Source organism: Prionailurus viverrinus, chromosome A2, assembly GCF_022837055.1.
Source record: "Prionailurus viverrinus isolate Anna chromosome A2, UM_Priviv_1.0, whole genome shotgun sequence".
Classification (NCBI taxonomy): Eukaryota; Metazoa; Chordata; class Mammalia; order Carnivora; family Felidae; genus Prionailurus; species Prionailurus viverrinus.
In genome coordinates this window covers 99,349,307-99,372,539 of record NC_062562.1, presented here as the reverse complement: position 1 = coordinate 99,372,539, position 23,233 = coordinate 99,349,307, and the positions used below count along the sequence as shown (strand labels likewise).

Sequence of the window (23,233 nt, the reverse complement as noted above, 5' to 3'; positions counted from 1 at the left end):
GGAGGGGGGAAAATATATATATACACACACACATATACACATATATATATGTACACACACACACACACACACACACACACACACACATATGTATGTATGAAAACTAAGAAGGCTTTTGAAGTCATAAAATAATTAATTAAATAGCTCCACCTTTTTCAAAATCTTTAAACATTCTTCAAAACCTGGAGCCCTGGCTCAGCTGGGTGTTGCTTTTACTTGGTATCTATACCTAAAACCCAAGGAAGAAGGTTGGAGGGAACATGTTTGTACACGGGATGAACAACAGACCAGTTGGCTGACTGTGTATATGCTACCTACATCCCAGCTCACTGCCTGACACACAGCCCTGCTCCCCCAGCATGGAAACAGGAGGGAATGAGAAGAAGGACCTGACCTTCATGTGTGGCTTTCACTTTCTCTTATTTTAAATGCCACACATGGAGTACAGTAAGAATGCCAAACCGAGCAAAACAGGTTCTGGTTTCCTTAGTTAAACAGCTCTGTATAGCTGGAAGTCCCCTCACGCCAAAGCAAGTTAGCCAATCAGCCCTTCCCCAAAGATTTTTGCCTTCTGTGTCTTACAGAAATGTAAAGTTACTCACTTTGGTGTAAACTTTGAAATACATTTCAAAACATACTGGAGCATGTTTAAGGAGGTTTTTGAATGGCCAAAACCACCTTTCAGTATTAAAAATATTAAAAGAGAAAAGAAAAAATCCTGAAGAAAAATTTGATTTGCCATTTGATTTGAAGGAAGATTAAAATATAACATAGCAGCTGTTCAATTTTATGTCATTGAAATTCCAGTTTCATAGTTTTTAATTGCTACTATGAAAAATTCTTTGATTGCACTTGATGAAATTAAGTTTTGCCTTTTTAATGATTAAACATGGGAAAATTCAAGTGTGTTCTAGTTAAGAATTTAAATTATTGTGTGTGTTTAAGAGATGAAGTGAAATCTACTGAGACATTATTTTATCTCATGGCTAGATACAATACGCAGTAATTGCATACAGCACTTGCTGGCTCTCAGTTCTTTCAAAATGACTAAAATATTCCTTCAAAGAATAAGACAGCAAGGATTTACTGGGTTAAAGGAAAGGAAACCATAGGATCACACTGCTCATAACTATATTGTGACAACAGTTGTTTCAGAGAAGGAAAATGACATATTCATCATCACTTGTGTGATAGTCCCATGAGTCACTGGTCAGTCAACACACTCATAAATATGGTGCACATTCAGCTTCCAGGATTTCATTTTGGAAGACAACCAGGGTGTCTGCAGACAAGAGAACAGCCAGGGAACCCACTGGCTCCTCAAAGACCTCCAAATCACACAAAGATTTTTGATGATGAAGCCCAGACCATGTGTTACTTGCTGTAGACAGAAAAATCCATCCCAGGCTATAGCCGAAGACTACAATGAAAAAAGTGAGCTACAAAGGAAATAATGGATGTGAAATGGGACTGTTGGGCTACACAAAAGGGCTCTCCCAGAAAATGTCTCTTTGTCCTACAAATGTATGGCATGTTTAGAGATTTATAATATTTTTCAACTGTTTGCAGTCATAATAGCATACTATATATAGTTATGAAATAATAAAGCTTCAAAAATGTTGGTAGCTCTATCAATACCCATGATAAATTTTACATCTCTTATGACCAGTCGCAATTTTTGGATGAAAAATTCATTACTTCATCTCAAAGGGAAGATGTTTTACTTTCTTTTAAAAATACTGTACTTATTAACACAAAAAATATAATGCCATTTCAATAAAGACTATAACAAACTTGATTTTATGAAGTTAGCAATCATATTAGCAGGGATTGTACATACAGATCGAGAGAGACCACTTGATTATTATTACTTCTAAGCAATCACTGAAAACTATATAATTCTTGACTGAATGCTAAGGTGGCCACTCACCACTAAGTAACTCAGTTTCCTTCTTGGTGGGTGGTCACGGTAATCCTAAATATGGGGAGCAAACTTTCTTGTACCTTGCACTAATAAACACTTCCACAAAGTAGAATACTGGGTCTATTTATAAGCAAAGGTAATCATGATATTCATACTCCACAAATAGCACCTTTAACAATTATAACTATATAAAATAGTAAAGCTTGGAGAACACGTGTTATCCAGTTTCAAGTCATCTCTCAAAAATCAACCACGCATTAGGACAATAATATCATTGACATGTAGGGCTAATATAGGATATTAAGGATTGCCATTTTATTTTATTTATTTTATTTATTAGTTTTATAGAGAGAGCACAAGCAGGGGAGGGCCAGAAGGAGAAGGAGAGAGGGAATTTCGAGCAGGCTCCATGCCCAGTGCAGAGCCCAGCTGTGAGACCATGACCTGAACTGAAATCAAGAGCAGAACGCTTAACAGACTGAGCCACCTAGGTGCCCCAAGGATTGCTTTAAAAACAAACAAACAAAAAAAAAACAAACAGAAAAACAAAAAACAAAAAACCTTTAAATTTTAGAATAGTTTTAGTATTACGGAAAAGTTGCAAAGATAGTACAGAATCTTCTCATGTACCCCTCACCCAGTTTCCCCTATCATGAACATTTTATATCACTATATCATTTGTAACAATTAATGAACTAATCTGATATATTACTATTGTCTAAAGTCCATCCTTTATTCAGATTTCCTTAGTTTTTACTTGATGTCACTCGTCTGTCTGAGGGTCCCATCCAGGGTACCACGTTATATTTGGTCATCATGTCTCCTTACGCTCCACTAGACTAACAGTTTCTCAAACTTCCTTTGTTTTTGATAATGTTGAAAGTTTTGAGGATTACTGGTCTGGTATTCTGTACGATGCTCTGCTACTGGAATTTGTCTGATGTTATTCTCATGATTGCACTAGGTTACGGCTTTAAGGAGGGAAAACTACAGAAGTAAAATGTCATTCCCATCATATCATACTAAGGGCACATGTCATCAATATGATTTATCACTGTTGATGTTAACCTTGATCACCTGGTTAGTGTCTATCTAGTTTCTCTATCATAAAGTTACTCTCTCCACCCTCTTTCCATACTACAGTCCATGGAAGGGAGTTACGATGTGTAATCCACACTTAATGAGTAGGGAGTTATGCTCCACCCCCTTGAGGACATAGTATCCACGTACATTCTTTGGGATTATTTTGTATGGGAGGTTTGTCTATTTTCCCTGATTTATTTAGTTATTCTATTATTTATTTACATCATTACAGACTCATGGATATGTCTTTTACACTTTGAGTTATAATCCAATACTCAGTTTTGAATCATGAATCCGATCCAATTCAATGATTTGCTATTATTTTGTTGCTCCAACTGTTGCAGCTTTGGCCATTGGGAGCTCTTTTCATTCACTCCTAAATATTACTTTTTAAAAAGATAACTACATCTTTCCTGTTTTCACTTAATGTTTTCCCCCAAATTATATATGAGAAGAACATGCCAATTTTCATGTTGGTTTTTTACTCTTTTAAATGTCAAACCCAGATTCTTAACTTTTGTATGCATTGGCCCACATAAAGAGGTCATCAGGGTGAGTTCTTTCCTTATGCAGAGGACTATCAAATTCTTCCCTGGAGCCCAACTATTCCTCAGAATGAAGACAATGGGCCATTCTAGGTATTCTTGTAAACTGTTGTAATTTTTTCTCTTTTACTTTGTTTTACATATTTTCCTATAAAGTTTTGGCTGCGTAAAAAAGCTAATTTCTAAATGTTTACAAATACAAAATTGAACATCACATGTAATTAACCTTATGTTTTTGAAGCTAACCTATTTGTGAAAATAGAATGGCCATCACATGACATTCACAGCCAAAATTACCGTGGCCTATTTCTAACTAGACAATCCAGAACTAGCTTTTTTCTCACTCTGAAAAAACCCCTATGCCAGTGGCATTGAGTCTGTAATCAAATTCCATGTCTGGATTTTATTTTATTTCTTTGAAATACTGTAACTTATAGAAAACATTATTTAGCTATTTAAGTAGAATTAATTGCTAATTTATAACAATGCATGGCCTTATATAAATATATAAAAATATATAGCAAAATTCTAAGTTTACCATTGAGAAAAAAAATCATCCTGGTGTAATTAAATTTTGGTTTCATGAATATCTGGGGGTTGCCTGCCCTGTGCAAAGGTAACAGCTTACTCAGTCTCTCCCGTCTTGTCTTTCAAGACAAGAGTAAAAGGGGTTTCTAAAACTGTTGAGCAGTACTCTTTAAGATCTCATAAGATTTTAAGTTCTGATACACTGCCTATTAAAATGGAGAAGGCATGAATTTAGGGATATGAAAAAATTTTAAATGTTTGTTTAAAGGAAAAAATGGGAGAATGGGGATATAATAAAGAAAAAAATGTGTCCCAACAATAGAGAATTTAAAATAAACAATACAAAGCAGCTTAGAGAAAAGTCAGCTCTGCATAAATGTCCCCCCAAGGCCTCAGCAAACTTCTGTTCACCTCTAGGAAGTTAGTTCTTTCTTTTTCCTGAGAAATTTCTTCAGCCTGACTGCTTAAAGGTGCCAACAGCAACAAACCAGGACAAAAAAGCCAACTGCTAAAAGACACAAACACACACACACACACACACACACACGCGCGCGCGCACGCGCACGCGCACGCGCCCTTGCTCTTCCTGCTTTTTTCCTTCCACACATTTCCATGATTTCCCTCAGGAACCAGAACCTGTTTTGCCTCCACCAGGAAGAGTGGGGGCACCTCAGCCTGTCTTCCTTGGTTAGTAGGTAATAGAAGAGGATGCAGAGAAAGGAAATGGCCAAAAAGAAAACTTCGGCCACTACAAGCCCACGTTCCCAAAATAACACCAGGGAGTGATAACTAGTGGACACTTAAATCTTGGGACAGAGAGTTTATAATATGGTCTGTACAGTGTGGAGAGGCATAAAGAAAACCTGCCTGGGGAAAATTAAATTAGCTGGATCACTTCTCACTGGTAATCAAATTAAATGGATTCTCCTGTGAAGCAGAAACGTAAGGCTTTTTACCTTTTTTTTTTTTTTTCCTTTCAATGTGAAGAAAGGGAAACAAAGGCAGAAGGGTCAATGGACCTTCTGAAGGCCACCCAGAGAGCCTCTTGGGCTTCAGCTTCTCTTTAAAATAAAGGTTTACTTTAGATACTCAAATAGATATTTTTAAATGTTGTGCAAATCCAAAACCTCAACCACTGGTCCCATGTTTACAGTTCAGGATTATACAGATTTCCCTTGGTCCTTCGAGGCCTCACCTAAGAGGTTTGATTGATGATCTCCTGCAGCCCCAGGCCAAGGGACAGAATGCTTCACGGAGAACGTAGCCATTAGCTAATGGAAGACATTTTTCATCCCAAGGAAGGACAGACAACTGCAGCCAGCTACAGGGCCAGCCAAAAGTGGCACCTACCAGCTATGAAGGACAGCGAGTGCCCAGTGCCCACATGGCGAAGAAAAACCGCATTAAACAGAGTTCAGATTCACCAAGAACTTTATCAGGGTGTTTTGGAGCTCCCTGACACCACCATAAAAATGAAATGCAGATGTGATTATTGTTGCATGTTGCACCACAATGTCTTAAATAACTTGGAAATGTTCCTGGTTGAGTAAAGGGTGGGGGAGATACCTGTATAAGTGGTGGAGGGTCTAGAATTTCTTTGTAGAAAGAGCTTAGGTATAGCATTTTCTTTGGAAGGATACTAGGGAGAGAGTTGGCTAGAAATTTTTGACTTGAAACTGTGTTTGCATAACAGTTTATAAAATACTGAGGGGCTGTCAGTAGTTCATCTCAAAGAATGGAGGTCCTGGTAGAGATATCAAGGTTGCTCCTCAGATTGGTTCTTAGCGTTACCACTACAAGAAGAGAAATGCCTGCACGAAAGGAGAGAATGCTTTTGAGTCTATTATTTCATTCCCACCTCCCACTGACTTCTGTCTACCAAGGCCTCCGACATCCCCTCCCCAGTCCACAACCTGGATGGCCAAGGTTGCACATATATTTTCTTGTCATTGTACCAGGTCAGGGGATAACTGGCAAGGCTAGCTGGAAAGGGAAAGTGTAAACAAGTTTTTATTTTCCCCTTCTTTTGGCTCTCCATGAATAGAACTTTCACATAAGAACCTCAAGCTGATGGAAAAATTAGATAATCACACCCGGTTGCCCTGAACTCATCCTTACAGTGGGTCAGCTAAGGGCTCTGCAGATGTGTGAAGCAAAACTAATTGCCCAGTTTTCTTGATGCCTTTGGGGAGATGAGATGGCAAAAGACACAAAGAAATAATTTTGAAAAATTTAAGACAGTGTTCTCATTCTGATTGCTTTGACTGAACAAAAATAATTTCCTTGTATGTTTTTAAAAGTGCTGAAATCAGGCAGTAAGTAGTTTTCTAAAAAGTAAACCAGCAGCGCCCTCTACTGGCTGTTTTCTGTAGTTGTGTGAAATCTAAAATAGGGCAAAGTAGCAAAGCTGGGTTGAAGAGACACAGGAGAACGTCCAAGGGGAGACTGTATGTCATGGAAAATCATTGATATTCAAATACTAAAGGTTAACTGTGAAATCTTAGTCATTTATAAATGTTCAGGTAAGTACTCTAAGACATATAAAAACCAGGCCTTTATAATAGAAAATACATAAAGAAAATGGAGAACAACGTATTTTTAATAGAATACAAATGTCTACTGATTATACTACTGTTTTTATAAATAAACATATTCAAATATTAAACAAAATTTTCCCCTTTAGAGGAAACTGTACAAATAAACACATAGTGATATTTCTGAAATTCACATAATTTAAGCCAGTTTTTCCACTCTTATCCAAGTTCTGCTTACATACTCCAGTTTCAAATTTAAGGCAAGGAAAAGCTCGCCAATCAAAGGCTTTTATTGGCAATGGAAAATAAAGTCCCAAAGCCCACAGCTAACTGACTTTATATGGGAAATATTTGATTTTGAGAAATGTTTTTATACTTGAGAAAGATAATTTTTAGTTAGAAACATTTCCATCTGTGGCTAGTTTCTTTTAAATAAATATTTTGAATACAGGGACCAGTATGACTTCTAACTGTTCTTTGTTAGGCAGTTCAGACACAATGTTCTAGTACTGGGCATATACTCCCATAGACAAATCAGTTCTCAAGGCTGTGTGAGCCCACAGATTCGTAGAGGAGGGATAACTGGTTATTTACCCAAAGGCAAATCAACCTCCTTTCATTTCGGTGAGTTCACCTCTGTTTTCTGTTGTCGGACGCATACTAATGAATAGACTACCAAACACAGCTCCAGTTTCTGTGCCTGTGAGCTGGAATGGGGGACACTTTTTGTTGACATGTCCCGACTTAAACAGAAGAAATATTCTAACCTTTTTGTTGACATGTCCCGACTTAAGCAGAAGAAATATTCTAACCTAATTGAAAAGCAAACAAGTAAAATATTCTGTCTTTGTTCATGTATGGATTTACATTATATAAATGTATATATCCATTTAAAGTGAAAAGGAAAAACTTCTGATTTCATTTCATTGACAGAGGAATTCTCATCTCTAAATTTACGGATTTTATTTGACTGCAATTTGCCAGAGTCTGGTAGGCAGTAGGCACTCAGGAGAATTAACTGAGTATTTTGGAAGTTTCTCACACAGGTCAGCTTGTATAATTTTTACAGTCATAAGGGAATAAGAGGATCATTTGGTCCATTCCACTCCATCAGGATGTGGCTGCTCTTAGTAGGCAATAAATTATTTCAAAAATTAGCTTTTTCAGAAGTGTACAGAAATACAACATAAATACTCGTTAATGATTTGGGTTCATAAAACGCAAATTAAATAGAAAAATAGAAGCTTCAGAGATCTACCTAGGTTCAAATCCCAGCACTACATCTCTTTATAGCTGTGTGACTTTGTACACATCAATTAAACCTTCTGATCCTCTGGTGCCTTATCTGTTCATACTTTTCAGAGTTGTATTGGAGAAGATGTTTTAAGATTTCTGGCACATAAATGTTTAATGAATGATAGCTATTACTATATTTATTATTGTTATGTGTGTGCCCTCCTTGGCTGTCTTTGTGACTGTACAAAATCTTATGCTTTCTGAATTAGGAAGAGGTTAATTACCTCACATGGAAGGAAACGACAACACATGAAACAGCTCATTCACTTGTCTCATCCAAGCTGTAACTGAGTTCATTCATGTCAGGGTCAAACAGTGTATCTTGAAGAGTGTAGAGTAGAAAATAAAATGCTGGACGACTGAATCAAAAGAATCTCATTTTGATTAAAAAGCAAACATATGAGTCACTTTAAAAGAAGGGTACAGCTGGGGCACCTGGGTGGCTCAGTCGGTTAAGCATCCGACTTCGGCTCAGGTCATGCTCTCTCGGTTCATGAGGTCAAGCCCCATGTCGGGCTTTGTGCTAACAGCTCAGAGCCTGGACCTGCTTTGGATTCTCTGTCTCCCTCTCTCTGCCCCTCTCCCACTCATGCTCCATCTCTTTCTCTCAAAAATAAAAATAAGCATTAAAAAAATTAAAAAAAAAAAGAAGTGTACAGCTGATTTTATTGGCTCACTTTAGGACACGATCACCAGACTCTGGTTGCTCAAGCAAGACCACCGTAGGTGAAGGCTGCAAGATCATGAGCCACAGGCAGGCACAGCTGGTACCCAGAGGAGAGAATACAGGGTAGACCTTATAAGAAATTTAAGGAAAACATGAATTAATGCAAATGCCAATTCCTCACAGGCAGATTTCTTTCTCAAATTGCATACCAGTGAAGCCACTAATAAATTATTAGGTATCTTCATATTGAAATGCTTGTCCAACATTAACTAATTTGACCATATGATATTTTCAAAGGGATAATTATCATTCTCATCTTGCAGATGGGGAAATAAAGCAGGATGATCATCACATTTAAAAAGGAACATTATTTCATATTATGACTAATATCATATTTGGTTGCCAATTTTATTAAAGGGTGAAAATATTCTGTCTGCATACAAAAATGACATGACTGACCCCGTATGGGCACGGCACGTGTTTTGAGTTTTCTTTTTTAATTATTTGCTCCCTCACTTAATCCACAACCCACAAAAAAGGATTTCAAGTGGCTTATAAAAAGAACCAAAATACAAAAGGATAAAATAAATAACCAAGGAAGTTCTGATGAAGAGAAATAATAAAGCCATGGACAAGAACAGCAGCCCCATCATATCCAGCCGCTGGAAGTGGCTCAAAGCTTCCTGGCGGATTAAGGAAATGAAAACATGACTCATGGCAGACATAAGACAAAATGTGCTTTGGTGTGTGTGTATGTGTGTGTGTGTGTGTGTGTGTGTGTGTGTGTGTGTGTGTGTTTTCCAGGAGTGACAGGTCAGCTGCTTCTATTGCGCCTCCTTGCCTGGTGTTTCCTGTAACCTATCAACCCAATGCCTACCTGAACTAATGTATATTGTTTTGGCCATGAAATAGGTCAAAGCTAAAATGCTGCCAAGTGGATCAAATGTACAATTCTGCCCAAGCGCAGAGCTTCTTGACTCGTTACACTTACGGGCACTTCACTTATGAGTTAGAGTGTGTTGTGAGCTACCGATCTCCTCAACCTAGGTTGAGGATGAGAGTGTCTCCTCCATTTACCACAGTGGGCCACACAAATATTGTCATTTTGATGTCAGAAATATCAGGAAGTACATCTCTACACAACTAATGGACTAATAAACCATAGCTTTAAACCAGGCTATTAGTGAATAGCCTCAAAATCAAGCTTATAACGCAAAAGATTGGCAAGGTACCATTTTCTTAATTCTCTGTGTCATCCATGCGTGGCATTCCCCATGAAGCTCTTTTCTTTACCTGAATTCCCTTCCTTTCAGTTCTCGCATCATGAACCACCTTACCTGGAGGCAAAGGTCAGTTTCTGGAATAAGGGTCAAGGTTCAGACTCATTTCAAAAGAACCCATATATAATATCCATCCATGAACCTGAAGATACAACTATATTAACATCTGTTTTTTCCACCCAGTGTAGAGCCATGAACTGGGCTCTGGCTCCTAAATAAAGACGCACATCATGAAAGGAACACTAGCTTGCCTTAAGTAAACAAACTAAAGGAAAAAGCCTACATAAAAACATTAACAGACTATCTTTGCCAATGGAGGTAGAGCGTGAATCAAGAGAATTTCATCATTTTTTTTCCCCACCAACTTGCAAAAGTTGATTCTCATTTTGGGCATGGGGGAGTAGCTATTTCCAAGGATGCATAAAACCAACCGATTGCCACAATGCTAACACACAGGAAGTTCAACTTAGTCTGCACCCCACAGATCTCCTGCCCTTAGGACGATCCTCCCACTGTTTAGAAGTTGATCCAAAGGCAGAGGAAGGACAACAGCTGTGGGATGTTAGCCCTGATTAGGGTTAGTGCTAATGAAGGTCTAGACACAGACACAGGCTGCACATTCTCCTCCTGCCTCACACTGGTCCAAAGAGAGGGGCAAGACTATATGCCTGGTTAGGACAGTTCCTTCTCCACTGCTAAGGAGCTGCTTGATGGAGATTCTTCCAGTGGGAGACTCTTCACATGATCAGACTCTTCAGTAACAGGACTGGTCTCATTATTAAGTATGCACCCTTTACAGCGTTGCAAATCAAGGGGTGGGAAAGAAGTGCTGTCTAACCTGAGCCACATTAGCTGTATGCCTTGAACAAGAAAGACTCAATGTCCTCTGTAGGAAAATGTCCTCATGCTGTGGAATACAGAACAAACCAAAGTAACCCCTTCACTCCCAAACTGTTTTTCCTTTTCTTTCTCAGCATCAGTGATTAGCACTAAATGATTAGCACTACATGAGAAGTCTTAAAAATAGATTGGGTTAGGGGCGCCTGGGTGGCGCAGTCGGTTAAGCGTCGGACTTCAGCCAGGTCATGATCTCGCGGTCCGTGAGTTCGAGCCCCACATCAGGCTCTGGGCTGATGGCTCAGAGCCTGGAGCCTGTTTCGGATTCTGTGTCTCCCTCTCTCTCTGCCCCTCCCCCGTTCATGCTCTGTCTCTCTCTGTCCCAAAAATAAATAAACGTTGAAAAAAAAAATAGATTGGGTTAGCTTACACGTTCATAGATTTGGATGCTTGGGATTCATCCTAGAGATGAGGAGTAACCTTTAGAAACTCTGAACTTTTCATACAGATCATTTGTAACTAATTGCAGAGGCCTTGAAATATTAGCCACATATGTGTGTGTGTTTGTATACTTTAGCCATAAATATATTTCTAATTTCACTGAATGACAGTATAGCCCCCTGTAGAGTGGTGGTTGTCAAGATAGAGTCCCCAGACCAGCAGCACCTGGGAACTTAGTACATATGTAGATTCTCAGGCCTCACCCAGACCTGCTGGGTAGGAAAGTGAAAAGGGGGATAGAGGTCTGCAATCTGGTTCTAGCAAAGGCGGTTCTGATGCTTGCTTAAATTTGAGAACCACTGCTTCCTAGTATTCTTTCCTATTTCCCTAGCTGGTTCAACCATTTTTCTGAAGTTAAGTTTGGACCTCTCTATCCTTCATGAGCCCTTTTGCAATGAGTCAGCCAGCTCTGGGGAGTAGTGCTTGGTTTTGTTCCTCCCATCCTTGCTTTCCCTCTTCTAACTTCCAATTGGCCATCCTTGACATGTGAAGGGATCATCCAAGTCCACACAAGCAGCGTCTCCATGCTGCCTCTCTGGAGACTCTGCACTGACCCCACTTCATCCATCTGCCTTATTTTCGGGTTCTGGATGCTTCCCTCTCCTCGACCTGATTTCTCTTTGCCAACATGACTTATCTCCTGGCTTCACAACACTTAGCTTTGGTCACTGACAAGTTCAAACCTCCAAACTTGTGAGTTTTCCCTGACTTCAAGATCCCGGCCCTATCCCAATATTTGGCAAATGTGGGATTGGCTAGTCTTGTTTGTTTGCTTTTTGTCGTGTGCCTAGCACTCATAATTCTAGCTATTATCTGAGTTCTAGCTGCACCCACACTTGGGTGAGATCACCTGTCCAGAACTTTTCCAAGCCAACCTCCTGAGAGTCATGGCCCCAAAGCGTAGCTTTCATTGTGCTAGCCAGCCCTTCTCACATCCATTTTTAAAAGATTATAAATCTTTCATATTCACCCCTGTCCAAAGGAATCATGATCACAAAACAGGGTGATGATGGTGAAGATGATGATGGCCATTATCATGACAGCCATTGTTTATTCCATGCCAGTCATGTGCAGCAGTGTGTTACATGCATTATTTTATTTCATTTTCAATACAACCTTGTGAGAAGGTGCTGTTATTAGCTTTATTTTACAGCAGAGAAATCTGGTGCCTTTCATGGGCATGTAACTAACCAGTGATAGAGTTAGGACTTGTACCCAGTCTCTAACCTATAAATGGTCATAATACTAGTATTGATCCCTAAGCTTCCAAATGCCTTGACAAGGCATCCAAAGCCCAATACGTCCTGATTTCCCACTATTCTTTTATGAGGACACTCTACTCTATTTGCTCCAGCACGCCAGCTTCCAAATCCTTGCTAATATTGGACCCTCTCCCTGGGAAGCCCTTCTCTTCCCTTGAGCCTCTGTCTGTTTTCATCCATGCCTCAGAGACCAGCTCAAGTTTTACCACCTCCAGAGTGCTCCACAGATAAGTGCTCACCTTATGTGAATCATACTTGTGTGGATGAAGGGCTGGAGTCATCAGATATTATAATAAGAAATACAAAATATATGGCACCTGGACCCAGAAGTCCTGAATGCCATTTCATCTGGGTGGGAATGGGAATAGATGGGGTAGTGGGAGAGTAGAAATCAAGTTAGGAAGTCATGTATTTCAGGTATGATGCTACAATGGCTAGAGTTACAATTTTAGCTCTAGGAGTGAAAAGAAAGGGACAGGAACCAAAAAAGTATAAAGAAAGAATTCATAGGCCTTGGGATAGACTAAGTAAGGGATGGAAATGGAAGGAGGGACAATTTGAAGTGAGTCTTCCTTCTTGATAAGTCAAAGTAAGGAATGAAGCTTTCAACCCTGTAGCATTCCTACTAGGATGACAGGGTAGGGAAAAGCAAGAAAAAGAGACCAGGGAAAGTCTTGTAGGGACCCAGCAGCACAGGGTCAACCCTGCAACCAGTCTCCTGACCTGATTCCACTTCCAAAGTGCTCTTGACGCCACAAGTGCAAACTAAATCTGCTCATTTGTTAAAGAGTCACTGGAACATTTGGATACCAATTTATTTAATGGGACAACTTCAATGAGATAATCTGTGATTTTATCTGTCATGGTTGCATTTTAACACTCATCTTCGTTCTCTGCCCATGTGTGCTTTCCATCCTCAATTAATCATTTAATTAATTAACATGCTGACACTTCCTCTATGACAATCAAAGAAGAATGCAGAATTGAGCATCTATTAAATGCAGAAGAGACTTTGGTTAACGAAGCGAAAGTATTCCAAGTGTAGACAGAATAACAGCACTCCAAAGATGTCCATGTTCTAATCCCTGAATATATGAATATGTTATGTCATATGACACAAGGGAAATGAAGTTGCAAATTGAATTAATGTTGCTAATTAGCTAATTTAAGATATAGAGAGTAGCCTGGATTACCAAGTAGGTCCAAAGGAGGGGTCTTTAAATGTGGAAGAGACAGTGTCAGAGTGAAGCAATAAGAGAAAGACTTGACTGGGCATTCCTGCCTTTGAAGATGGAAGAGAGCCACAAGCAAAGAAATGTGGTGGTCTCTAGAAGCTGCCCAACACCGGAAGGTGGATTCTTTCCTAGAGGCAGCAGAAAGAATGCAATCCCTACTAACGCCTTGAGTTTAGTTTAATGAGGCTCATCCCAAGCTTTTGACCTCCAGAATGGTAAGATAACATGTTTTTGTTGTTTAAGCTACTAAATTTGTATCATAACAGCTCCTCATGAAACTAGTAATCTCTTGGGGAGGAGGCAGGGCACGGGGATAGGCAAGAAACTAGTAAATCTACAACAAAAACGTGATTAGAAACTGAGGCAAATGTCATGAGGGAACAGATCCAGGTGCTGTGAGAGAGACCTTTCCAACATCACCACGCCAGGGCACAGGTACTTTCTGGGTGAGGGGGGTCAGATAAAGTGCAGGTAACCAAGTGGAGACTTACGATTCAGACAAGTCAAAGGGCTGGAAAGCCAAGGAATCCAGCCAGGCAGAAGCAGTGCTCGGATTGTAGTCCTTGGTTAGTCAATGCAAAGCACATATCCAGAAGCAAAGAAGTGATGCAGTATAAAAGAGAGTAATCAGGGCTCTGGGGCCCTGGCAGGAAGGGGTCTGGATTCCGGAAGTCTGGGAGGAGCAAGAGGACAGTACCTGGAGTTCATCTCACAGACAGTGTCTTGTGCTTTTTGTGCCCATAGAGACTGATTGCTGTGTGTAGATATCCTGGGGCTGTGTTTGCACGGAGAATGAACTGCACTGGGGGGAGGAAAAGTCAGCTCTGTATTAGGTTGGGGGTATAAGAGAACACCCAGAGTTGCTTGTATGGTTATAAAATGCTTACTTAATTAACAAATTAGTATTCATATTTGATCTGGAAAATGAGCTACATTTTGGAATTAGGACAATGAAGTCAACAGAACTTGAGGGATATGGTAAGGCTAAGAGGGCATGAAAACACAAGTGGTAGTGGTTGCAATGTCTGAGGAAAAGGGTACTTATTGAAATACTGTCCAAGATTCAGCTGAGCCTATAGGCAGCTGCAGTGCTGGCTTCCTTACCCTTGGAAAGTGAGTGAGTAGTTGTGATCATGTACAGATTCAGTCGGGGTCTTCCTCTGCTAAGGACCATTCAGAGAGGCTCAGAGAGAGATTGTGGCAGGCCTCCATTTTGTGAAATCACAATATGTTTTACTAGGAGGGGAGGAAAGCTAGGGCATCAGCAAACATTTCTTTATCCAACACTATTTATTGTGGCAGGTGGTAGGCAGTGTGCTGGGTACTGCAAGACAGACGCCCTGAGTTCATGCAGATTATGGGCGAATAACCCAATCAGGAATATAATTGTAGGTTACAATAAATGCTATACAAAAATAGGGTGATGTGTCTAAAGTAGGTGGTAGTGGGTAGAGAAGGAGTGGGGCACTGTTGGGTCAGGAGGACATGACTGAGGAGGTTGCCTGTGGACTGAGAGGCCCTGGGACTGTCCTGAGAGCTGCAGAAAGTGTGGGAGAGGTTGCTAGAAACGGGGCAAAGACTGTGAGTCGGGAAAGGACTCAATGCATCCAGAAGGAGCAGAGAAGAAACTAGTGATGAATAAGGATGGAGAGCGAGTCTCAGACCAGGTAATGCTGGCCTTGAAAGATATGGTAAGAGTTTAGATTTGATTTCTAGGGCAACTAGAAGCCATGCAGGGGTTTTAGGTAAAAGAATGCTGTGATTTATTTATATTTTATAAAAATCTCTCCAGCATCATCCTGTCCTTCTTCTGCCAGTTCTTGGTCTTTCTCCTTCCTCTCATTCATGCTTCAGGATCCAAATTCCTTTACATTCTGGGAGAGTAGAGGGGTGTGATCAGGTCAGTGTTGTCCACCCTCTATCCTTGGCTCCAGCACAAGGAAGGTATGTGGAAGATGCTCAATAAACATGTGTTAAATGAATAAGTGAAAAATGAATCTGAACATGTCTTTGTCTTACATGTAATCTGCAATAACAAGGTTCGTGCAGCCAAGGATGTGGTTAGAAAAAACTCCTCATTTCTACTACAAAATACAACTTGGATATTTTTAGTGCTCAACTTTCCTCCCAGTTCCTCCAGAGTTTTCAGCTGGGCTCACTTTGCTGTTTCATTACTGGACTCCTCTTCTCCTCCCCATGAACTTTTGTCCTGCCATTCTTTCCTTTTCGTTCCATATTTGCTTTCAACCCAAGTCTGTCTTCGCTATTTAATCATTCTTTACATCCTCCTTTTTCTTTCTGTTCCAGTAACAGCCCCAGCGCAGACACTGTCTGGAGAGCAATTCTCAGCTCTTTAATTTCCCCCCTTGCAGTCCCATAGACCTTCTCTCAACCTCTATTCCCTGAAGTTTCTGTCTTGTCTTGAAGGTTGTCTTTTGTTTTTTGTTTTTCTGTGTGTTTTTGTTTTGTTTTTAGAGGTCGAGATCACAGTTAACAAGGTACATTTTACTACTGACTCTTGATAGAGCAGAACACTAGCTTTCCAGCACTTTCCACTGGGAGTGCCCTGTAGAAAGCCCCGCTCACTATGTATTTAAGCCTGGCAGACTCTTTCTAAGCCAGACACCAGGGAGAATCAAATCCAGGAATCCTAGATTCCTGGGCTGCATATGAATCCTCAAGGGCTGTGGATGCCCTCCTGCATCTGAGGAATGGGAGAAGACCCTCCACACATACCCCTCCCCATGAAAAAGAGGCCAGACTACCAGACTAAATTCTACAGATCAGCTAGAAAACTGCCAGGTTGAAGAGATGTTCAACTGGTAATATTTAACCACTTGGTGTATTACTTCCTTTTGAAGGAAAACCATGAGTCATTTTTTTACTGTTTTCGGACACAAAACGCTGCATAGTTTCCCCAAAACTGTTAAAATTATCTCAGTAATGCCTACCAATATTTTAAAAATATTAGATATTTAGGGTATAACATATAGATGCTAAATCTACTTATAGATTCAGGTGCCATTCAGGTGCTAAGTGCTTGCTTTTAGACTGAAATGTAGAAAAAATAACTTGCTAAACTAGAGTTGTCCATGATATAGTTCCATAAACAAATACATTTATTGTTTCATTAAACCATATACAAAAGTATATACATTTATACTAAACTTCAGATGTATGATCAGAAATACTATCTCCCTACATGGTTGCTTTAACAAAGTGAAAGAGAATATTTCATGATCTTCTTCCTTAGACAAGATACTCATAGACTATTTGACTGAACTTGCCAACATCTAAACACCATTTTTTAAAAAGATTTTTATTTTTAAGTAATCACTACATCCAACATGGGGCTTGAATTCATGACCCTGAGATCAAGAGTCACACTCACTACTGACTGAGCCAGCCAGGTGCCCCTGTGTTTATTAAAATATAAATTATAGAAAGCAAACCATACTCATCAATTGTGTAAGCTTTTATATATTACATTTAGTTGATTTTTTACTTGCAGACTTTTGATTCCTTTTATTTCTTACCCCTCATATTTAGCATATTTTGTTTTTAAAAAAGTAAACTCAATTTGCCTATGATTTTCTAACTTTCCATCTGATAATTCCGTTAAACAATATTTACTGAGTGCTGAATGCATAAAACACTTTCTGGGACATAAAATGTTGAATAAGACACATTTTCCCACATGGGGATTGCATTCTGGTTAAGAATTCACAGAATGATGACCAAACTGACTGACTGGTACAAAGTGCAAGTTGGAGAATGAAGACTCGTACTAGGGAGGGCTACAAATTTTGTGAGGAGATGGGTCTTGGGCTTTGACCCATGGAATAGGTAAGGTCGAAACAATTAAACAATAGAAGGAAAAGCATTTGAAGGGTAGGAAACAGTAAGACCAGAGGGACAGGGACAGGTATGTTGACTTTAGTGTAGAGATCATACTAGACCGAGCCAAGGGCTCACAAGGAGGAAGTAAGGAGAGGTTAGACAAGTAAACTGTAGAAGGTTTTATGTGCCAGCCTACTCTCCTGGAAGACAGAAGTCCTAATGTTTCTTCCCAAAATGCATGGAGTCACTCTGGGAATTATATGATGGCTTACAAAAGTACTCATTTCATGACCTTAACTCATTTTCTGGTATTCACTTACTTAAACTTATGAGAATAATGTCCCTTAAAGCACTAAAACATGGGGCAAGAATATGTGCTTGTATCCAAATATTTTTCACTGTTTTTGCATTACCTGAGAAGAATGGGACAAGAAAAAGCAAGTAGCTCAGAGATCAACAGCCCTGTCTCTGAGCTGCAGATTTCAAAGGAGATGCTCTGCAAGCAGATCTCAGTAAGGAAGCTGGGAATTGCAGCTGCTTGGAGAGCTTAAGTGATTTAGTTTAATTCCTCTGTAAACTGTATTTTAAATGACTATGAAACCACATTTCTGTGACTGGTATTGTTTAAAGGGATGGAAGCCCAGCTAAAATGCTTTGGTTTTCTTTCATAAATACTCAGGTTTATTCCACTAAGGTTTATTCTCCCCCACCTCCTTAGTAGTCTCTGAGAGTCAGCTTCTTGCAAGTCGTGAAATGACTTGGGCTGCCCACTGTCCATCTTGGGGGCTCTGTGCTTAGCACATGTGCCTTATTTTCTTGGAGGTCTAGTGGACTGTGTTCTTTCAGGTTGTCTGCTAGGGTTGCTTTCTATAAATAGAAAAGGCAAGAGCAAACTCACTTTACTCTGACTTCCACAAAGATAAATGTTACCCTGCCTCCCAAAATATAAGTATTAAACTTAAAGATCTGTTTCTTACAGCAATGCTAATTCTTGATTTCACACTGAAGAGAAAAGCCCATTCTAGGAATGAGTGGAAGTAGAAAATAAATCCTTCACCATAATCAGGGACTCATTGCGAGCACATGGTAGAAAACCTCTAAAGGCAGTGCTTTTAAAACCATTGGAAAATTTTGATTAAAAAAGAAGAGCCATATCTGTGTGAAAATAGGAATAGGCATCAGTGAAAACTGAGCTTCTCTGTGTCAAGTGATCAAGACCTTTTTACCTTTATCTCATTTAATTTCCATGGTTATCCTATACAGTTTTCCCATTTTCAAATGTAGGAACTATAACTCAGGAAAGGAGAGGAAGTAATGTGGTCAAGATCATAGTTATAAGTGATAAAACAAGAATGGAAAGCCCTGTGTCTCTGGCTCACAACAGCCCATGATATACCCATTACACCACAGCAAGGAGGTTTCCAGAAATAGTAGAAACTTAAACACGTAACTGAAAAGGGCCATTGTCAGAACATGTCAGAAAAATTACAGTTATTTCTCCCCAAAAAAGTATGTCTCTGAGTAATAATCTTAAAGGCATCCTTAGTGGTAGGGCATGATAAGAAGGATCCCCCCAGAAGCATGCAAGCCAGTTGGAGATTTTAGACATAAGCAGATTAAGACATAGGCAGATTAAACAACAATTTATAAAAGACAATTTATCATTAATATGGAAATGAATGGTACATGTTACAAGGTGATATAGTTGAGATGAAGGAGAGTTCTTCTTATGTTGGGGTGGTCAATGAAGGCGTCAAAGCAAAGATGAAATTTAGGGCTTGACCCTGGAAGATGGGCAAATTTTAATGTACTCGAAATGTTGGCAGGAAAATGAAATGTCATCTGTAAAAAAGAAAAAGCCTGGACACAATAGAAGGTTATCAGAAGCTCAGTCTCCATCTTTTCCCCAAGAGAGACAAAGCCCCCAGAGAATGATTCTGGCAATAAAGTAGAAGATAAATCATTCAGCATGATCAGGGACCTCATGTGAGGGAGAGAGGCACAAGGCAGACTAGAACAGTCAAAATTAGAATGAATCTTTGAATCTAGTTGATAAGTTGGGGGGAAGAGTGGAAATAAAGTGGACTCTTAAAAAAAAAAAAAAAAGGCCCAGAGATTATGGGTCTGCAGTTGACTAGGTCTACAACTCAAAGTACAGAATCCTGTCAACACACATATTTTTAATTCCTGGGAGCTATCCAAGGTACTGACCGATTCCATCCCAATTTCTGACCCAGTGGACCAAGGTCTATCCCAGTGTTTCTGCACATGTAACACATTAACCTCTTTACTTTTACCACTCTGGAGATAACTGTTATTTATGACTTCAGTTGCTTTCCAAGCCAACTTACACCTTGTCTATTTTCTGCTTCAGTTTATAATTCTAAGCCATCAACTTTACGCCCCAATTGGCATTCCACTAGGTAAAGAAAATAGTAGAGGCATTATAGGGAAAAATAACATTTTAAAGAAAGGTCAGAAACAATAAATTGACCCATGTGTTTAAACTAGTTACTGCTACAGGGAAATTGTAGAAATGAGCCTTGAAATGTAGGTTGAAATTAGCCTATAAAAAGTCTTCATCTCAATAATAAGGAGTTTTGACTTTATAAAATAGGCAATTTCAAACTTCTGAAACTTATTCAATGGGAAAGTGATGTGACAAAAAAAGTGTTGGGAATATCATGCCAATGGATTAGAAAGGAAATATTCAAGAGGTAAGGCAAATAGCTCCTTCTTTGGAGCTATATATCCATATCTATATATCTTTAACTAACAAAGTCTTTTCAGGGATTTAGGATTTCAGTAAAGGATTTTCCAAGAATTCAAGATCACATTCCATTCTTCTCTGTACAAAAAGTGTATTCCTAAATCCAAATCTAGTTATATTTAATCAACTTGTAGATTTAAAAAGAATGTTTTTCTGTTGTGTCCTGTGCCTGTCACTGACTGATAATGCATCTTTTCCTCTCCCAGTCTCCTGCCATTTTTGTTATTAATAATACGACCACTTTCTCAGTGCTAAATATCCGTCACTACTCTCATGCAAAATTTCCTCAGGTAAAATACATAACTTATAGCTCATTATTGTGTGTTCCTGAAACATAGCCTCCTACTCCATCCAACAGTCCACCCAGCAGTTGCTTTGAGATCCTGCTGCCTCTATCTTCCATAGGTAGAGGGAAAGAGGAACTAGAATCAAGAACCTGAAGTCTGGCTACAGTCCAGGTCCTTGCTAGAAGGACTCTGAAAGTGATGTAGTGTGGATTATGTAATGCTGATGATCCTGTACCATAAGGCTGTTGCTATATTTGAGACAGTCTAGGTCTTATATATCCCTTAAAATAAAGGGATCACTAAGCCCAGTTGTAAGAATAGTATATATATCTCCAACACAGTAAAGCAAAACTGGATTTTTAATCTTCTATTTTAGCTGCAAAATGTTGCCAAACTGTCAACACATTCTTAGGTCACTGTTTGCCTTTAGGCTCTCTTTGGTAGTTCTTTCTGCCCTAAGCCAAGTTCTTCCACAGGAACAGCCACTATTTCCTAGCATTCTGGCATTCAACTAACTGCATCTTGCCAATGATGCACATTCTCATTCTTCAAAGTCAAACCAAGAAAGATTTAGATTCTTCCCCTACTAGTTATTGGTTGTGCCCTTAGACAAGCTGTGCAAACTCTCTAATCTTCAGGTTTCTTATCTGTCAAAGAGGAATGGTTGGCCTTGTGCCTCATAAAGTTATCTTAAAAGGAAGCACTTAGCAAAACTTGACAAAGGGAAGCATTCGATTAGGAATTGTGGTGGTAATGAGATGATGATGATATTCTATCATTTCTATTCTGACAGAATATTCATCTGAAAGCCAGTTTTCCATGGGTTGAAACACTTCAAACCTTAAGTCTCTCCTTGAGTCTTCCTCCTTATGTATGTTCACCTTTTATCACAGTGCCATATCTTTTCTTCATCTTCCCATTTTCTGGGTTCCAGTCCTTGGCATGAGTTACTACTCAGCTAGAACCAGGTATGATTAGCCCTGCCATGCTCTGCTGGAGGTAGACAAGAATGCATCAGAAAATACAAAGTGCCTCAGTCTTCAAAATAAACATTTTCCACACAATTTTCAAAGCATCAGGGTAAAATATGATGAATCACTTTGGAGAGGTGGAGTTTGATCTAAGCTTGAAAAGTGGGAGAAGGTAGATATGTTCTTCTTTTCCACCTTCAATATATTTGCTACTAAGACACTAACTGTATTAAATTTGTCCCACACTTCAAGTTTCTACTTAGTGGGGGTAAAGGTAGCAAAGGTAGATATGGCTGTGGAGTACTTCAATACTGTGCACTACAAATGGCGTGCACCCCTAGGATACCTCATGCCCGTTGACAATTTTGCAGTGCTCAATGACATTTATGACTGTCCCTAAGTTAGCCTGGAAACAACCAGTACTTTTTTATTTTTATTTATTTTAATATGAAATTTATTGTCAAATTGGTTTCTATACAACACCCAGTGCTCATCCCAACTGGTGCCCTCCTCAATAACCATCACCCACCTTCCTTCCCTCCCACCCCCCATCAACCCTCAGTTTATTCTCAGTGTTTAAGAGTCTCTTATGTTTTGCCTCCCTCCCTCTCTAACTTTTTTTTTTCCCTTCCCCTCCCCATGGTCTTCTGTTAAGTTTCTCAGGATCCACATAAGAGTGAAAACATATGGTATCTGTCTTTCTCTGTATGACTTATTTCACTTAGCATAACGCCCTCCAGTTCCATCCACATTGCTACAAAAGGCCATATTTCATTCTTTCTCATTGCCACGTAGTATTCCATTGTGTATATAAACCACAATTTTTTTATCCATTTATCAGTTGATGGACATTTAGACTCTTTCCATAATTTGTTGAAAGTGCTGCTATAAACATTGGGGTAAAAGTGCCCCTATGCATCAGCACTCCTGTATCCCTTGGGTAAATCCTAGCAGTGCTATTGCTGGGTCCTAGGGTAGATCTATTTTTAATTTTTTGAGGAACCTCCACACTGTTTTCCAGAGCAGCTGCACCAGTTTGCATTCCCACCAACAGTTCAAGCCAGTACTTTTTTAAAAGCAAAAATTGAACTAAAAAGATAACTTTCATAGTATTCTCCATGATGGAAAGGTGGGGTTAGAGTTTTCAAATGTGGATTAAACCAAACTGAAATACGATGGCTGATTGTTTTAATAAACTGAAGGCATGCAGCTGGGTTTTTCCTTGGCAGTAATTCTAATAGCCTGAATAAAGAACATGTTGAACTCCCTACTATAAGGAGAAAGCTCTTGGAATATTTCGTTAGGAACAGGAGACAAGTGGATTTAAAACATATCATGTTTTCAGACGACTAAGTTTCCCTTGCAAGGAGGCATGGTATAAATATTACTTTAAAAATGCCATGTTTCTTGAAATTGTATGGTTTCCCCAATATATAACATGAATGTAAACAAGATGTCTGTCAAGCATAGCTATAACATATTGCTTAACACACCAAACTTATAATACTCACCTATTATTCTCGGTTCTCTTAATGAAAGAAACTAAGGACACTGCATAAATTCTTCAACACATGTTTCATTTCTCCAGCTGCCTTGTGCTGTAGAACATCATGCTAACAAGAAGTGATGCTAACAAGAAGTTAAAACCAGTATAGCAAATGGGGCATTTAAAT

General features: G+C 39.3%; 1 protein-coding gene across 3 annotated transcripts in view; it reads right to left on the bottom strand.

Annotated features, from left to right (window-relative positions):
- Positions 1-23,233, bottom strand: part of DYNC1I1 (dynein cytoplasmic 1 intermediate chain 1) — a 313,654-nt gene that overhangs the window by 183,544 nt on the left and 106,877 nt on the right. The gene's annotated exons all lie outside the window — the stretch shown is intronic.